The sequence below is a fragment of the Pongo abelii genome, chromosome 20 (genome assembly GCF_028885655.2).
Source record: "Pongo abelii isolate AG06213 chromosome 20, NHGRI_mPonAbe1-v2.0_pri, whole genome shotgun sequence".
Lineage (NCBI taxonomy): Eukaryota > Metazoa > Chordata > Mammalia > Primates > Hominidae > Pongo > Pongo abelii.
Genome location: NC_072005.2, coordinates 23,591,532 through 23,609,881, shown reverse-complemented (window position 1 = coordinate 23,609,881; position 18,350 = coordinate 23,591,532). Strand labels below are relative to the sequence as shown.

At 42.2% G+C, this 18,350-nt stretch overlaps 1 long non-coding RNA gene and 1 pseudogene across 3 annotated transcripts; one reads left to right on the top strand and one right to left on the bottom strand.

Annotated features, from left to right (window-relative positions):
* PONPYGV1R-PS1904 (vomeronasal 1 receptor ponPygV1R-ps1904 pseudogene) lies at positions 2,344-3,248 on the bottom strand (annotated as a pseudogene).
* On the top strand, positions 8,026-15,084 carry LOC134760703 (uncharacterized). Of its 3 annotated transcripts, XR_010138594.1 has the most exons (4): positions 8,026-8,461; positions 9,323-9,494; positions 11,616-13,559; positions 14,695-15,084. It is a non-coding gene; the product is annotated as an uncharacterized LOC134760703 (long non-coding RNA). The 3 variants fall into 3 exon arrangements; XR_010138592.1 differs by lacking the exon at positions 8,026-8,461 and having other exon boundaries at positions 8,489-9,494; positions 13,449-13,559; XR_010138593.1 differs by lacking the exon at positions 8,026-8,461 and having other exon boundaries at positions 8,489-9,494.
* The last annotated feature ends 3,266 nt before the right edge of the window (positions 15,085-18,350 follow it).

The window sequence follows — 18,350 nt, the reverse complement described above, 5'->3', positions numbered from 1 at the left end:
CTGTTAGTACTGCTTTTGTGTATCCCATAGATATTGATATGTAGTGTTTTTATTATCATTTGTTTCAAGAAAATTTTTAATTTTCTTCTTAATTTCTTCATTGACCCACTGATCATTCAGGAGCATATTGTTTATTTTTCATGTATTTGTATAATTTTTATAACTCCTCTTTTTATTAATTTCTAATTTTATTCCATTGTGGACAAATAAGATATTTGATATTATTTCAAGTTTTTGAATGTTTTAGGACTTGTTTTGTGGCCTAACATACAGTCTATCCTTGAAAATAATCCATGTGCTAAAGAAAAGAATGTGTATTCTGCAATCATTTGATAAAATATTCTCTAAATCTCTATCAGATACATTTGGTCAATAGTACAGATTAAGTCCAACATTTCTTTGTTGATATTCTGTCAGGATTCAATGCTAAAAGTGGAGTGTTGGAGTCTCCAGCTATTATTGTATTGGAGTCTATCTGTCTCTTTGGCTCTAATAATATTTGCTTTACATATTTCAGTGCTCAAGAGTTGGGTGCATTTTTATTTGAAATTGTTATAGTCTCTTATTAAATTTACCCCTTTATTATTATATAGTAACCTCCTTGTCTTTTCTTATAATTTTTGTCTTAAAATCTATTTTTCTAATGTAAGTATAGCTACTACCGCATTTTTTTTGTTTCCATTGACATTGAATATCTTTTTCCACTTCTAAAACTTTCAGTCTATGTGTGTCTTCATAGATGAGGTGAATTTCTTACAGGCAAAGGATCAGTATGTCTTGTTTTTATATACATTCATCCCCTCTGTCTTGACTGGAGAGTTTAGTCTATTTACATTCAATGTTATTACTGATAAGCTAGAACTTACTTCTGACATTTTATTTGATTCATGGTTACTTTGTGGTCTTCTCTTTTATCTTTCTTTGCTTTTTGTCTTCCTTTTAGTGAAGGTAGTTTTCTCTGATGATATGATTTAGTTTTGTGCTTTTTATTTTTTGTGTATTCCTTGTATGTTTTTTGGTTTGAGGTTACCATGAGGCTTGCAAATGCTATCTTATAACCTATTATTTTAATCTAATAACAACTTAACACTGTTTGAATAAACAAAGAAGCAAAAAGAATAATAAAAACTCTACGCTTTAATTCTTTTCCCTTACTTTTTGTTGTTTCTATTTATATGTAATTTTACTGTCTATGTCTTGAAAAGTTGTTGTTGTTATTTTTGATTGGTTTATTGTTTAGTCTTTCTACCTTGCATAAGAGTTGTTCATACACCACTGTTACAGTGTTATAATATTATTTGATTTTCTGTGTACTTACTATTACCAGCAACTGTATTTAACTATATGGTTTAAATAATTTCTCCATCAGCAGGTGTAAGCTGAGTTTCGTTTGGTTTTTCTTTTTGTTATAACATGAAAACACTGAATTCAATGCCTCACGATTGCTCAACTCTCCCTTTCTGCACCATGCCACCATTGTTGGGGGATGTGGGAGAAATAGTGTAAGAGATTCAAGACTGTTTTTCCTACCCGTTCAGTGCCTCTTTCAGCAATATGAAGTTAAAACCAGGTACCATGAGTGCTAACCTGATTTTTGTTTCTTATGAAGGTGTTTTTAAATATAGGTTGTTGTTAAATTGGTGTCCTTGCAGGGGGGATGGTTGGTGAAGCCTTCCGTTCTGCCATCTTGATGTACCTATGAACCGGTTATGGCTTTTTTTTTTTTTTTTTTTGAGACAGAGCCTCGCTCTGTCACCTAGGCTGGAGTGCAGTGGCACTATCTTGGCTCACTGCAACCTCCACCTCCCAGGATCAAACGATTCTTCTGCCTCAGCCTCCAGAGTAGCTGGGATTACAAGCACACACCACTACACCTAATTTTTATATTTTTAGTAGAGACAGGGCTTCGCCATGTTGGCCAGGCTGGTCTCGAACTCCTGACCCCAAGTGATCTGCCTGCCTCAGCCCCCCAAAGTGCTGAGATTACAGGCATGAGCCACAGCGCCCAGCGGACATTTTAAATTAATTAGTTTAAAGCTACATACCCATATAAGTTTTCCATTGTCTCTAAATTACTAGAGGCCCCATTTTAAAATAAAATTTTGGCTTCTAAATTTCTTTTTTATAACATGTAGTAAATAGGAAATTATCAAAGAACTATTCAAAACATTTAGTCTGTAACTGTCATTGCTACTATATAATAAATTCTATGAGGGCAAGGACTCTGTCGGTGACTCACGGGTTCTCTGATATGTGACTGCTCTTTCTGGTAATTAAACCTCTGCATAAAATAATGAATGAATGTCTGTACATTAAAAAAATAATTCCACATAAAATGTAGATCTATGTGATCATCTTAGGAAACTGTATATTCCTTCCATAGCAGGAAGAGGTTATCCTGGATATTCTGGGGTCATGGCTTATGAGAACAATGGACCTGACTATAGAAGAAACAAGCAGTGATCAGTTTAGAGTTTTTCATAAGCCAACAACTTGGATTATAAAAAAGAACCCTATATACTGAAAAGATGTAGGAGAGACTGTAAAATGATACAAAGGTGCTCCTTAGGACAAAGATGTTTTGGGTGACTCTGGACTCAGGTGAGAATTTAGGAGTGGTGTTGGACCTATGAATGTGTTGGACCCACTACTTGTGTTAAACAGGATAAAAGTCATGGAGCTGCTGGCCCAGGTTAAAAGTTCCAAACACAAAACATTAAAAAATAATAAAAGCACAACATGTGATAAATGTGGAATTCTGTTATTCACTACTCCAGAACAATGTTTTAAATAATTTTTGTGTTGTTTGTTGTGTTCCACTTGCCAGTAACATACATAGGAAAAATGACACTTATAAGCATATTCAGAATTCAGCACATAATTTAGATATTAGAGATTCAAATATATTTGGAAGCATGTAGGTTAAGCTATGCCCACCTGAAGTTTTTGGGGCTGATGATGGTGACGGTCTGAGAGATACTCAAGAGGCAGATGGTGTCAATGCACATGCTCTGGCCCCTCTCTGAACATAGAAAACACTTTCTATTTAATATGACTGAAAAAATATTTCAACTCCAAATCAGTCATAGTCTAAAGGACTTTTTTAGAGAGTACCAAGGAGTTGGCCATAGTCAGCTGATTGAGAATCAAATCTGTGGATCATAATGTGCATCTGGTAAATAAAGAAAACTCTGATGCCAAGAAAAAAAAAATCCCAGCTATTTAACTATGGTCTGAGATAAGATCATTCCTACTGCTATATTACTGGAGACAATCTGTTATTTTCAAGTGACTTATAATTTCATTCCAAGTGAGGAGATCTTTCATGGACAGATGAGGTCTGCTTTATGGAGGAAACCAAAACATTCTGCTGTATACTTGCCATTGCTTCCAACTCAGAAATATTTTATTGAACCTCTTTTTTAATAACGGTTTTGTTCTAAAAAGAAAAACATATATTCCCACTATATTATAGCACTATGCTAGAATACTATAACAAGTTTTACAAGTATTTTTATCATAAATCTACAACGTGCTTTATTGTTCCCTTCTTACAGGTGAGGAGATATTAAACAAAAGAAGGCTGAATGACATTTCTAAAGTCACCTCATTATAAAAAGAAAGTTTCAGGAGTAGACAATGTGCTTATCCACTGTGTTTCTCAATCTTACAGACACATATACACTTTAATATGTTGCACATTTTTTATTTTTAATTTTGCATATTTTGTATATTTTATAACTATAAAATATAGTTGTACTTTAAAAAAATTTTGATTGTGGCAATTTCTCTATTAAATCTAATTAAATTAAATCTAACCATTAATTATAGGGAAAATTAGTATTTTTGATGAACAAAAACATTAAATAAAGTTATTTCAATGTTAGAATTATTAAATATATTAAAACACAAATCCATTTTGGAGAGGGAAACTGGAGGCAGGACTAGAAGAAGGTTCTCACCCTGACATGTCTGAGGTCAACCAGATGGCTCTCCCCTTGCCATGTCTAAGATTCGCCACATGGCTCTTGCCAAGTGGCAGTACCGTTCAGGTCCAGCAGAAGGATGTGATCATGATTCTCTGCAGCCTCAGTCTTCCTGGTCCCACCTGCATGGTCTTCCCATCTCAGCCTCCTGAGTCCTGGAACTACTCGGACCTTCTTTCTCTTTTTTTCTAAACCCACTTTCAGTTTGTTTCCACAGTATTTCTACTGATTTGCCATTGTTTTTCTTCTTTGTTCTTTCTCTATTTTCCTACACTCCTTCCTATAAGCTGAAGTTAACTATTTTTTTTTTTTGGTCACACTCCAGCGTGGGTGTGACAAATGGAGAAAGAGAGAAAAAAAGAGAGGGGAAAATATTGATTGTGATATTTATTATCCTCTTTACCTTTTTCACTCCTTATTTATTTATTTTCCTTAATATTGTTTGTTATTATTTCTTTGTTCTTGTTAAATATTTACTGTTGGGTTTTTTGTTTATTTATTTTGAGGCAGCTGTCGGCTGTGAGCGTTGGACTTAGCCACCAGATTGCCATTCTATGGCCGACCAGATGGCTCTTGCCTTGCCATGTCTAAGGTCCTCCAGATGCCTCACGTTTCACCATGTCTAAGGTCAACCAGATGGCTCTTGCAAGCAGCAGTCCCATTTAGATCCAGCAGAGGGATGCCATCCTGATTCACTGCAGCCTTGATCTTTCCAGTCTCACCCAGGTGGTTTTCCCATCTCAGCCTCCCGAGTACCTTGGACTACTCAGACCCTCTTCCTTTTTTTTTTCCTAACCCCACTTTCAGTTTGTTCCACAGCACTTAGAGTGACTTCCTGTTGTTTTTCTTGTTTGTTCTTTTCTCTATTTTCCTATAGTCCTTTGCGCACATTGCAGTTGAATTTTTAGGTTATTTTTTATTTGTCACACTCCAGCCTGGGTGTGACAAAAGGAGAGAGAGAGAGAGGAAATCTTAACTGTGACATTAATTACCTTTCATTTTTTTCACTCCCACTTATTTATTTATTGGTCCTTAATATTGTTATTTCTTTGTTATTGTTAAATGTTTACTGTTGGTATTTTTGTTTATTAATTTTGAGTCAGATGCCAGCCATGACCCTTGGTCTTAGCCACCAGCTTGCCATGTCTAAGGTTGGCCAGATGGTTCTCACCTGTGGCAGTACCATTCAGGTCCAGCAGAGGGATGCAATCAAGATCCACTGTGACCTTGATCTCCCCAGGCTTGCCTGGGTGGTCTTCCCATCTCAGCCTCATGAGTACCTGGGACTACTCAGACCTTCTTCCTTTTTTTTTTTCTAACCCCACTTTCAGTTTGTTTCCAGAGTACTTAGAATGACTTGCTGTTATTTTACTTTTTTTCTTTCTCTCTCTATTCTACATACCTTTCTACGCACTTAAGTTTACCTTTTAGATTTTTTTGTCACACTCCAGCTGCGTGTGACAAATGAAGAGAGAGAGAGAAAGAAAGAGAGTGAAGAAGATCTTAATTGTAATATTAATTACTTTTTACCTTTGTTGACTCCTGCTTATTGATTTACTGGTGTTTAGTATTGTTTGTTATTATTTCTTTGATATTATTAAATATTTATTGTTGGCTTTTTTGTTTATATATTTTCTGATGGATATCGGCCATGAGTGTTGGGCTTAGCTGCCAGCTTGCCATGTCTGAGGTTGACCAGATGGTTCTCACTGGTGGCCATACTGTTTCAGGTCCAGCAGAGGGCTGTGATTATGATCCTCTGTGGCCTCAATCTTGTTCTCACATGGGTGATCTTTCCATCTCAGCTTCTAGAGTCCCTGCAACTAGTAGGACCTACTTCCTCTGTTTTTGTTCTAACCCCACTTTCAGTTTGTTCCACAGTAGTTAGAGTGACTTGCTGTTGTTTTAAATCTTTGTTCTTTTCTCTATTCTTCTATGTTCCTTTCTGCATGCTGAAGTTGACCTCTTAGATTTTTTTTATTTTTGTTACACTCCAGCTTGAATGTGATAATCAGAGAGAGAGAGAGAGAAAAGAAGATCTTAACTGTGATATTAATTATTTTTTACCCTTGTTCACTCTCATTTATTTATTGGTGTTTTACCAAGGCCAGCTCAGTCGTGGAGACCCTAACCCAGCGGCGCTAGAGGAATTAAAGACACAGACACAGATACAGAGTGCAAAGTGGGAATCAGGGGGCTGATAGCCTTCAGAGCTGAGAGCCACAAACAGAGTGTTACCCACATATTTATTGACAGCAAGCCAGTGATAAGCATTGTTTCTATAGATTATAGATTAACTAAAAGCATTCCTTACAGGAAACAAAGGGATGGGCTCTGGCTGGTTATCTGCAGCAGGAACATGTCCTTAAGGCACAGATTGCTCATGCTATTATTTATGGTTTAGGAATGCCTTAAGCGTTTTTCCACCCTGGGTGGGCCAGGTGTTCCTTGCCCTCATTCCAGTAAACCAGTAACCTTCAGCGTGGGCATCATGGCCATCAAGAGCATGTCACAGTGCTGCAGAGATTTTGTTTATGGCCAGTTTTGGGGCCTGTTTATGGCCAGATTTGGGAGCCTGTTCCCAACAGTCTTTAATATTGTTTGTTATTATTTCTTAGTTATTGTTAAATATTTACTGTTGGTTTTTTTTTGTATATTTATTTTGTGACAGATGTCGGCTGCAAGTGTTGGACTTAGTCGCCAGCTCACCATGTCTAAGGCCAAACAGATGGCTCTTGCTGGTGTCAAGGTTGACCACATGGCTCTCACTGGCAGCAGTATTTGTTCAGGCCCAGCAGAGGGATGCAATCATGATTCAGTGCAGCAACGATCTTCCTGGTCTCACCCGGAAGGTTTTCCCATCTCAGCCTCCATTTACCTGGGACTACACAGTCCTTCTGCCTTCTTTTTTTTTTCTATCCCCACTTTCATTTTGCTTCCACAGTATTTAGGGGGGGTTGCTGTGGTCTTTCTTCTTTGTTCTTTGCTCTGTTTCTTTTTTTCTTTTATTTTTTGCTACCTTCTTTCCTGCATACTGACGTGGATGTTTAATTTAATTTTATTTTTTGTAGGTCTTCTAACTCTGTCACACCCTGGCTGGAGTGTAGGTGTTTGATCAGCAGTGAGTCATTACCGTGCCTTTGCCCTCCAGCCTGTGTGTGACAGTGTGACACACGGAGATTGATGGAGAGAGGGATAGAGAGACACAGAGACAGAGACACAGACAGTGGCAGAGAGACCGAAACAGAGACAGACAGAAAGACAACAATTAGTTGTGATATTAATTCCATTTTACCTTTGTTCACTCCCACTTATTTATTTATTGGTCTTATTATTGTTATTTCTTTGGTATTTTGAAATATTTATGGGCTGAGCAAGGTGGCTCACGCCTGTAATCTCAGCACTTTGGGAGGCTGAGGCAGGCGGATCAACTGAGGTTGGGAGTTCGAGACCAGCCAGACCAACATGGAGAAACCCCGTCTCTACTAAAACTGCAAAATTAGCCTGGCGTGGTGGTGCATGCCTGTAATCCCAGCTACTTGGGAGGCTGAGACAGGAGAATCTCTTGAACCCAGGAGGCGGAGGTTGCAGTGAGACAAGATTGCACCATTGCACTCCAGCCTGGGCAACAAGGGCAAGACTCTGTCTCAAAAAATATATATATTGTTGGTTTTCTTGTTTATACATTTAATGACAGATGTCAGCCACGAGTATTGGACTTGGTCGCCAGCTTGCCATGTCTAAGGTCGACCATTTGGCTCTTGCTGGCAGCAGTACCATCCAGGTCCAGCAGCGGGATGCGATCATGATTCACGGCAGCCTGCATCTACCCAGTCTCACGGGGCTGATCTTCCCATCTTGGCCTCCCGAGTACCTGGGACTACTCAGACCTTCTTCCTCTGTTTTATTTCTAACCCCACTTTCAGTTTGCTTCCACAGTACTTTGAGAGAGTTGCTGTAGTTCTTCTTTTTGTTCTTTGCTCTTTTTTTTTTTTTTTAACTTTTTTTATGCTCTTTCCTGCATGCAGAAGTTGATGTTTTATATACATATATATATATTTTTAGCTAGGTCTTCTTACTCTGTAACACCCTGGCTGGAGTGCAGGTGCATGACCAGCAGTAAGCTGTGACCGCACACCTTCACTTCAGCCTGGGTTTGACAGTGTGACATATAGAGATCAAAGACAGAGACAGAAAGACAGAGACACAGACAGACAGAAACAGAGAAATAGAGACAGAGAGAGACAACTATAAATTGTGATATTAATTACCTTTTACCTTTGTTCACTCCCACTTATTTATTTATTGATTGGTCATATTATTGTTCGTTATCATTTCTTTGTTATTATTATTTACTGTTGGTTTTTTGTTTATTAATTTTGAGGCAGATGTCGGCTGCAAGCGTTGGACCTGGCCGCCAACTTGCCTTGTCTAAGGTCGGCCAGATAGCTCTCACTGGCAGCAGTATTGCTCAGGTAAGCTGAGGGATGCAATTTTTTTTTTTTTTTTTTTTTAAGATGGAGTTTTACTCTTGTTGCCCAGGCTAGAGTGCAGTGGCGCAATCTCGGCTCACTGCAACCTCCCCCTTTCAGTTTCAAATGATTCTCCTGCTTCAGCCTCCCAAGTAGCTGAGATTACAGGCGCCTGCCACCACGCCCAGCTAATTTTTTTTTATTTTTAGTAGAGACGGGGTTTCACCACGTTGGTCAGGCTGGTCTTGATCTCCTGACCTCGTGATCCGCCCACCTCGGCCTCCCAAAGTACTGGGATTACAAGCGTGAGCCACTGCGCATGGCTGGAAATAGATGCAATTGTGATTCATTGTGGCATTGATCTCCCTGGTCTTGCCCAGGTGGTCTTCCCATCTATCTCGGCCTCCTAAGTACCTGAAAATGCTTGGATCTTCCTCCGTTTTTTTTCCTACTCCACTTTCAGTTTGCTTCCACAGAACTTAGAGGGAGTTGCTGTGGTTTTTCTCCTTTGTTCTTTGCTCTCTTTCTTTCATTTCTTTACACTCCTTTCTGCATGCTGAAACTGATGTTTTAGATTTCTTTTTTTTTTTTTTTTTTCAGCTAGGTCTTCTCACACTGTCACACCCTGGCTGGAGTGCAGGTGAGTGATCAGCAATGAGCTGTGACCACACATGTGCACTCCAGCCTGGCTGTGAAACTGTGACACATGGAGATCCAAGAGAGAGACAGAGAGAGAGACAATTAATTGTGATATTAATTACCTTTTATCTTTGTTCCCTGCCACTTATTTATTTGTCTTATTGTTTGTTATTATTTCTTTATTGTTGAATATTTACTGTTGTTAGTTTATTTATTTTGAGACAGACTTCAGCCATGAGCATTGGACTTGGCCGCCAGCTTGCCATGTCTCAGGTGGACCAGATAGCTATCACCAGTGGCAGTACTTTTCAGGTCCAAAGGAAGGATGCGATTGCGATTCCCTGCAGCCTCGATCTCCCCAGTCTTACCCTGGTGATCTTTCCATTCAGCCTCCTAAGTACATAAAACTACTCAAACCTTCTTCCTCTGTTTTTCTTCTAGCCCCACTTTCAGTTGGCTTCAACAGTACTTAGACAGAGTTGCTATAGTTTTTCTTTTGTGTCCTTTGTTCTCTCTCTCTCTTTTTAAAATCTTTTATGCTCCTTCCTAGATGCTGAAGTTGATGTTATATATATTTATATTTAGCTAGGTCTTCTCACTCTGTCACATCATGGCTTGAGTGCAGGTGTGCGATCAACAGTGTGCTGTAAGCATACACCTGCACTCTAGCCTGGGTGTGACAGTGTGACACACAGAGATCAATGGAGAGAGAGACAGAGAAACAGAAAGTCACAAACCGAGAAACAGAGAGAGAGAACAACTAATTGTGATATTAATTACCTTTTACGTTTGTTTACTTCTACTTATTTATTGGTCTTATTGCTTGTTATTATTTCTTTGTTATTGTTAAATATTTACTGTTGGTTTTTTGTTTATTTATTTTGAGAGAGATGTTGGCCATGAGCTTTGGACCTGGCTGTCAGCTTGCCATGTCTAAGGTCGACCAGATGGCTCTCACTGGCGTCAGTACCACTCAGGTCCACGTAGATCATGATTCACTGTGGCTTCGATCACCCTGGTCATGCCCAGTTGGTCTTCCCATCTCAGCCTCCCAAGTACCTGGGACTACTCGGACCTTCTTCCTCTGTTTTTTTTTTTTTTGAGACTGAGTCTCGCTCTGTCACCCAGGGTGGAGTGCAGTGGCGCGATCTCAGCTCACTGCAAGCTCTGCCTCCCAGGTTCATGCCATTCTCCTGCCTCAGCCTCCCAAGTAGCTGGGCTTATAGGCATCAGCCACCATGCCCGGCTAATTTTTTGTATTTTTAGTAGAGACGGGGTTTCACTGTGTTAGCCAGGATGGTCTCGATCTCCTGACCTCTTGATCCGCCCGCCTCGTCCTCCCAAAGTGCTGGGATTACAGGTGTGAGCCACCATGCCCGGCCCAGAAGACCTTAATTATAATATTAACCACCTTTTACCTTTCTTCACTCCCACTTATTTATTTATTGGTGTTTAATATTGTTTGTTATTATTCGTTATTGTTAAATATTTACTGTCCTTATTTTGTTTATTTATTTTGAGACAGGTGTTGACACTGAACATTGGACTTAACTGCCAGTTTGCCATGTCTAAGGTTGACCAGATGGCTGTCTCCAGTGGCAAAGTCAACCAGATGGCCCTTGACGGTGGCAGTACTGTTTAGGCTCAGCAGAGGGATGAAATCATGATTTACTGCAGCCTCGATCTCCCTGGTCTCAGCCAGGTGGTCTTCCCATCTCAGCCTCCCAAGTACCTGGAACTACTTGGACCTTCTTCTTTCTTTTTTTTTCTAACCCCACTTTCAGTTTATTTCCACAGTACTTAGAGTAACTTGGTGTTGTTTTTCTTCTTTTTTCTTTTCTCTCTCTATTTTCCTGTGCTTCTTCCTGCATGCTGAATTTGACCTGTTAGTTTTGTTTTTGTCACACTCCAGCCTGGGTGTGACAATCAAAGACAGAGAGAGAGATAATTTTTTTTTCTTTTTTTTCTTTTGAGACTGAGTCTCACTCTTTCACTCAGGCTGGAGTGCAGTGGCACAATCTCAGCTCACTGCCACCATCACTTCCCGAGTTCAAGCAATTCTCTCGCCTCAGCCTCCCGAGTAGCTGGGATTACAGGCACCCACCACCACACCCGGCTGTTTTGTATTTTTAGTAGGGATGGGGTTTGACTATGTTGGCCAGGCTGGTCTTTAACTCCTGACCTCAGGTGATCCGCCTGCCTCAGCTTCTCAAAGTGCTGGGATTACAGGCATGAGCCACCATGCCCAGCCACTCACTTGATTTTTGAAAGTGTTTGAAAAATCTAGCAAAATTACTCAAACACTATGTTCATGTAAAAAAAGGAATTTTTTTTTTTTTTTTTTTTGAGACGGAGTCATGCTCTGTTGCCCAGGCTGGAGTGCAGTGGCATGATCTCGGCTCACTGCAACCTCTGCCTCCTGGGTTCAAGTGATTCTCCTACCTCAGCCTCCTGAGTAACTGAGACTACAGGCATGTGCCACCATGCCCAGCTAATTTTTTTTGTATTTTTATTACAGGGTTTCACCATGTTAGCCAGGATGATCTCGATCTCCTGTCCTCATGATCCACCCGCCTCGGCCTCCCAAAGTGCTGGGATTACAGGCGTGAGCCACTGTGCCCCGCCAAAAGGAAATTTTAAGGTGCTTATACTTTATACCTCAACAAGGAAAGCAAAAGCATCTGTTCCCTTCAGATAATAAATGTATTACTGCATTATTTTCATGAAAAATCATGTAGCAAACAGTTAGTCATATGCGAACATTTCTAGGAGGTACCAAGTTTTTTTTTGTTTGTTTTTTGGAGATGGAGTCTCTCTCTGTCACCCAGGCTGGAGTGTAGTGGTGCAATCTCAGCTCACTGCAACCTCCGCCTCCCAGGTTCAAGCAATTCTTCTGCCTCAGCCTCCCAGGTAGATGGGACTACAGGCACATGATGCCACACCCGGCTAATTCTTTTATATTTTAGTTGAGACGGGGTTTCACCGTGTTGCCCAGGCTGGTGTCGAACTCCTGAGCTCAGGCAATCTGCCAGCCTCAGACTCCCAAAGTGCTAGGATTGCAGGCGTAAGCCACTGTGCCTGGCCTCAAGTTTTGACTCACAAAATTTAGCATGAAATTCAGAAATAAAAATCACAGCATATACAACAAAAATATTCACTGTCACGAATTTACCCTGTAAAAAGAAAAACTGATGTTTTAATGTATCTATGTGACTCACTAATTACCTACCACATTTTCTTGTGGAAATATATTTATTTTCTGCAGCCAAAATAGAAGAGAGATTTCCCTTATTTTATCCTTGGTAGCTAGCATTCCAATAGCTGTGCCTTGGAATTCTGTTGGAAATCACCCAGCCATAAAAAAAAAAACCACACCTGAGAAAATTTCTAAATTCACCCTGGGGAAGAAAAAATGAGAATTTTTAGGCTGGGCACCATGGCTCATGCCTGTAATCCCAGCACTATGGGAGGTTGAGGCAAATGGATTACCTGAGGTCAGGACTTCGGGATCAGCCTGGCCCACATGGCAAAACCCCATCTCTACTAAAAATTAAAAAATTATCCAGGCGAGGCTGGGTGCCATGGCTCACACTTGTAATCTCAGCACTTTGGGAGGCCGAGGTGGGCAGATCACTGAGGTCAGGAGCTCAAGACCAGCCTGGCCAACATGGTGAAAGCCCATCTCTACTAAAAATACAAAAATTACCCAGGCGTGGTGATGTGCACTTGCAATCCCAGCTACTCATGGGGCTGAGGCAGGAGAATCGCTTGAACCTGGGAGATGGAGATTACAGTGAGCCGAGATCGCCCCACTGCACTCCAGCCTGGGTGACAGAGTGAGCCTTTGTCTCAAAAAAAAAAAAAAAAGAAAAAAATTAGGCCAGGTGTGGTGGCTCATGCCTTTAATCCCAGCACTTTGGGAGGCCAAAGCAGGTGGATCACCTGAGGTCAGGAGTTCGAGACCAGCCTGGCCAACATGGTGAAACCCATCTCTACTGAAAAAAAAAACAAAAAACAAAAATTAGCCAGGCATGGTGGCAGGTGACTATAATCCCAGCTACTGCAGAGGCTGAGGCAGGAGAATCGCTTGAACTCGGGAGGCGGAAGCAGCCATGAGCCGAGATCACGCCACTGCACTCCAGCCTGGGTGACAGAGTGAGACTCCGTCTCAAAAAAAAAAAAAAAAAAATAGGTAAATGAGAATTTTTAACCAAAGAAATATATTATTAGATTTTTCTGAAACTCACCTTCTTTATGCCCTTGTAAATACTTTACCTTTCAAGCTCTACTAATAAAATGCAATTTACAGTTAAAAAACTGATGTTAATATAAGTGAACAAATCTTTTCCAGGTGACAAACCCAGGGAGTGGCAGTACTGATTAGAAAACAGATGTAGCCGGGTGCGGTGGCTCATGACTGTAATCCCAGCACTCTTGGAGGCCAAGGTGGGCAGATCACCAGGTCAGGAGATGGAGGCCATCCTGGCTAACACGGTGAAACCCCATCTTTACTAAAAATACAAAAAATTAGCCGGGCATGGTGGCACGTACCTGTAGTCCCAGCTACTCAGGAGGCTGAGGCAGGAGAATGGCTTGAACCTGGGAGGTAGAGATTGCAGTGAGCTGAGATTGCACCACTGCACTCCAGCCTGGGTGACAGAGTAAGACTCTGTCTCAAAAAAAAAAAAAAAAAAAAAAAAAAAAAATTGCAGAAGCATTATGAAAGGACAAAATAATTTGGGAAAATAGCTGAGGGATGAATTTAGAAAATCAAAGCCCAAGAACACATTATTCATTTTAATGATAGAAAAAATTTGAGGAAAATGTTTAAAATAAAACAAAAACTTTGGAGAAATCAAATTCAACAGAGTTTAATTGAACAAAGAGTGATTTGCAAATCGAGTAGCCTGTGAATCCAGAGTAGGCTCAGAGAGATTTCAGCATTCTAGGGGAAAGAAAGATAGATCAGACTGTTACTGTGTCTACGTAGAAAAAGGAAGACATAAGAAACTCCATTTTGGTCTGTACTAAGAAAAATTCTTCTGCCTTCAGATGCTGTTAATCTGTAACCCTAGCCCCAACCCTGTGCTTGCAGAAACATGTGCTGTGTTGACTCCAGGTTTAATGGATTTAGGGCTGTGCAGGATGTGCTTTGTTAAAAATGTGTTTGCAGGCAGTATGCTTGGTAAAAGTCATCACCGTTCTCCAGTCTCGAGTACCCAGGGACACAATGCACTGCAGAAGGCCGCAGGGACCTCTGCCCAAGAAAGCCTGTGTATTGTCCAAGGTTTCCCACCCCTGAGACAGCCTGAGATATGGCCTCATGGAAAGGGAAAGACGTGACCGTCCCCCAGCCTGACACCCATAAGCGGTCTGTGCTAAGGAGGATTAGTGAAAGAGGAAGGCCTCTTTGCAGTTGAGATAAGAGGAAGGCATCTGTCTCCTGCTCATCCCTGGGATTCGAATGTCTTGGTGTAAAACCCGATCATACATTCTATTTACTGAGATAGTGTGATACCCTACCTTGTTTTAACCGGATTGACTCTCTCTTAGCTGAGAGAGCTGGACAGACTCCATTTTTATTTCTTCACTTGTAGCCCCCCTTATTCCCCTCCCTTAAGGACATAACTAGTGCAAGCTGACTCCAAGCACGTCCAGGAATGCAGTTACTGATAAGATATTGAGGCAAGCTGAACCAGCAGCTCCTGGGGACGCGCTCAGTGGATGATACCCAAAGCTCCTGCATTATCTCTTTGTGATAATTTAAGCCCCTGCACCTGGAACTGTTTATTTTGCTGTAACTATCTCTGTAACCATTAAGTTTTTTAACTTTTTGCCTGTTCTGCTTCTGTAAAAATTGCTTCAGCTAGGCTCCCCCTCCCCTTTTAGACCAAGGTATAAAAAGAAATCTAGCCCCTTCTTCGGGGCCGAGAGAATTTTGAGCTCTAGCCGTCTCTCGGTTGCTGGCAATAAAGGACTCCTGAATTAGTCTTAGAGTGTGGCATTTCTCTATAACTCGCTTGGTTACAACAATAGGAGAAAAACACTTTATGGCTGGGGTGAGACATGCTGGTGGCAATATTGCTCTTTACTGCACTGAGATGTTTGTGTAAAGTCAAACATAAAGCTGGCCTATGTCCACATCAAGGCACGGCACCTTTCCTTAAACTTATTTATGACAGAGTCCTTTGCTCACACGTTTTCCTGCTGACCCTCTCCCCACCATTACCCTATAGTCCTGCCACATCCCCCTCGCCGAGATGGTAGAGATAGTGATCAATAAATACCATCTAACGAGATGGTAGAGATAGTGATCAATAAATACTGAGGGAACTCAGAGACTGGTGCCGGTGTGGGTCCTCCGTATGCTGAGTGCTGGTCCCCTGGGCCCACTTTTCTTCCTCTATACTTTGTCTCTGTGTCTTATTTTTTTTCTCAGTCTCTCGTTTCCACCTTTCGAGAAACACCCACAGGTGTGAAGGGGCAGGCCCCCTTCAAGCACAGCCACGAGGTGGAAAAAGACTTACGGATAGAAAAAGCAAAGTGACATACGGAAAATGGAAGTGAGGTACAGAAACAGCCAGATTGATTACACCTTGGGGTTCGCCTTATTTGAACATGGTTTGAACAGTTGACATCCTTTTATTGGCCAAACCATAGTGGTTGGTACAAGAATGGGTACAGTCTATTTACATATCCAGTTAGGTTTCAGTTTACTATGTAAAACAAAAAACAACTATTGACTAAAATTAAACAGGAAAGGGAGCAGCTTTAGGGTATAATTAATTTAACAATTTCTCCCTGTTGGTCATCTTCTCAAATTTTCAGAGATAGAACAATTTTTTTTTTTTTTTTCTTTTTGAGACGGAGTTTCGCTCTGTCACCCAGTGGCACGATCTTGGCTCACCGCAACCTCTGCCTTCCGGGTTCAAGCAATTCTCCTGCCTCAGCCACTCGAGTAGCTGGGACGATAGGTGTGTGCCACCATGCCCGGCTAATTTTTCTATTTTTAGTAGAGACAGGTTTCACCGTGTTGCCCAGGCTGGTCTTGAACTCCTGACCTCAGGTGATCTGCCTGCCTCGGCTTCCCAAAGTGCTGGGATTACAGGCGTGAGCCACTGAGCCCAGCCCACTCCTGTATCTTTAACTTTTCCCAAGGATTTGTGATTCCACTCTGGTTCTCCCCAGCTCCCTCACCCCGCCTATCCTCACTCCCTCACTGTGTGTTAGGCAGGTCCGGTTAGAACGGGGAGAATAATACATTCAGAGTCTGGCCTCCAAGGTATTCCCAAATGGGGTGCAGGGAGTAGGGAGGCAAGTCAGAGTCTGTGGTGGTACTTTTTGCTGGATCTGAGGGCAGGAAGGCCAGGGCTGGGCACATGAATATCTGGGGAACCACCACTGCTGATTCCTTCTCCCCCCCGCCCAGAGCTACAACCAGGCCAGGCCAATCACAATGAATAAAACCACTGCAGCTCTCATTCTGCACAAAACTAAAGTGTACCCCAACCCCCAGCCCTACCACAGATCTCCAACTTCCCATCCCAGAACACAGGAAGCCCTCCATTGTTTTGACCTAAAGCCTGGACTTTAAGCCAGGTTGGGCCTGGGGATGGTGGCAGCAAAAGCAGCAGCCACAGTGTGAAACATACAAATGATCTGAGAAATCTCATCTGCACGTCATTCACTCAGAACTGACCTAGAGTTGTATACAAGTTAAGAAGGACAGATCTATACCCTCATGGGCATGGACACATTCCACACTTGCTGGGGAGAATGAGAGGCACCTGTTTCCCAGCTGCAAGCTGATGTCCACATACACCCATTCACATGTCTTCATTTAGGTCTCTGCATTGTATATTCATTGATCCAATGCAAATACATCTTCTGGGCGGGGGGGCGGGGGGGCACCATTTAGTGCAGCACCACCCCCCACTTATTCTGGGGGGCAGTCAGGAGGGATCTGGTCAGCTCCTAATTCCCTCCCCCTTTCCAGCACTCACATCCAGCAGCACCATCTCAGGATTTGTTTGTTTGTTTTTTCTTTTTTTTGAGATGCAGTCTCGCTCTATAGCCAGGCTGGAGTGCAATGGCACGATCTCAGCTCACTGCAACTTCCGACTCCCTGGTTCAAGAGATTCTCCTGCCTCTGCCTCCCTAGTAGCTGGGATTACAGGCGCACATCACCACACCCAGCTATTTTTTGTGTTTTTAATAAAGATGGGGTTTCACCATGTTGGCCAGAATGGTCTCGATCTCCTGACCTCGTGATCCGCCCGCCTCGGCCTCCCAAAGTGCTGTTTTTTTTCTGCATTATCAAAATGATTAAAAAGTTGTTTTAAAATGTCCAAATGGGGCCGGGCGCGGTGGCTTACGCCTGTAATCCCAGCACTTTGGGAGGCCGAGGCGGGCGGATCACGAGGTCAAGAGATCGAGACCATCCTGGCTAACACAGTGAAACCCTGTCTCTACTAAAAACACACACACACACACACACACACAAAAATTAGCCGGGCGTGGTGGCGGGCTCCTGTAGTCCCAGGTACTCGGGAGGCTGAGGCAGGAGAATGGCGTGAACCCGGGAGGCGGAGCTTGCAGTGAGCCGAGATCCTGCCACTGCACTCCAGCCTGGGCGACAGAGCGAAACTCCGTCTCAAAAAAAAAAAAAAAGTCCAAATGGGCCGGGAACGGTGGCTCACGCCTGTGATCTCAGCACTTTGGAAGGCTGAGGCGGGCAAATCACCTGAGGTCAGGAGTTCGAGATCAGCCTGGCCAACACCGCAAAACCCCGTCTCTACTAAAAATACAAAAAGTAGCCGGGCATGGTGGCATGCGCCTGTAATCCCAGTTACTCGGGAGGCTGAGGCAGGAGAATCGCTTGAACCCGGGAGGCGGAGGTTGTAGTGAGCCAAGATCGCACCATTGCACTCCAGCCTGGGCAATAAGAGCGAAACTAGGTCCCCCCCGCAAAAAAAAAGTCCAAATGTTTTTTTCTTACCCTTAAGTAGTAAATAATACAAGCAAACCCAGGTAAGGGAAAGAGCAAGTGCATTTCAAGTCTCAGCTCGCTTCTTAATTAGCTATAATTCCCTGTGCACGTTACCCTACCTACTTTAGCCTGTTTTCCTGTCTCTAAAATACACTAATGCTGAGAGGAGGGGGTTGGTATGGAGAGACAGTGCTGGTGCTTTACCCAATCAGTGGCGCTGGCGCGGGAACCGCCCAGTTGGAGGGGAGGGCGTGGCTTCCGGCA